We start from the raw sequence: 684 nt of genomic DNA, 5'->3' as shown, positions 1-684 counted from the left end.
AAAAAAAAAAAAAAAAAAAAAAAAAAAGTTTTAAGGAGAGGAAAAAGAGGAAAGCACAGGCTCACTAGTTACCAGTGCTGGGGTGTATAGCACCAGAGGTTCCTTGAATCTGAACTAAATGGCCTAGAAGATCGCTGGCCATTTCCTTTTCATGACTGTGTAGCATCTCTCAGAAYGACATTGGCATTCAATCCCAGGTCCTCTCTGCCCCACTGCAGGGCAGKGAACAGCCTGAAGGCCTTGAGCTCAGCGATTACCATGAAGAACAAAGCAGCCCAGTTGGCTCCTGTGGAAGAAAGTGTTTGGACTGGTCCCTGCATGAGAATGAAGAGCATTAACCTTRGCTTCCTTCTGACCTTAAGCACTTYGATTCTGTTTACCTRAAAACAGGGGATGGCACCATGCCCCAAGCCTGGAAGAAATCCTGTGCAATCTTGGTGGCCCAGCCAGACTCCTGGCACCCAGCAGTGGCTCCTCGGGGAGCAGGGCTTGGGGCAGAGCGGGGTGGATGCAGGCTGGGACCTGCTCTGCTGCCCCACTGCCGGGAACCTGTGCCGCGAAGCGTCCGAATCCCCTCGCTCTGCCCACTGGGCAGCGAGTGGACAAGTGGCCGGAGCGAGACCCCAAGGGGGGGACCGACCTTGTCATCTATTTAGGGCACGCAGCGGCTAATCCTTTGGGCTT

This window comes from Rhea americana, unplaced genomic scaffold (genome assembly GCF_003343005.1).
Source record: "Rhea americana isolate MKP2758 unplaced genomic scaffold, rheAme1 scaffold_109, whole genome shotgun sequence".
NCBI classification, from domain to species: domain Eukaryota; kingdom Metazoa; phylum Chordata; class Aves; order Rheiformes; family Rheidae; genus Rhea; species Rhea americana.
This window is presented reverse-complemented; position numbering follows the sequence as displayed.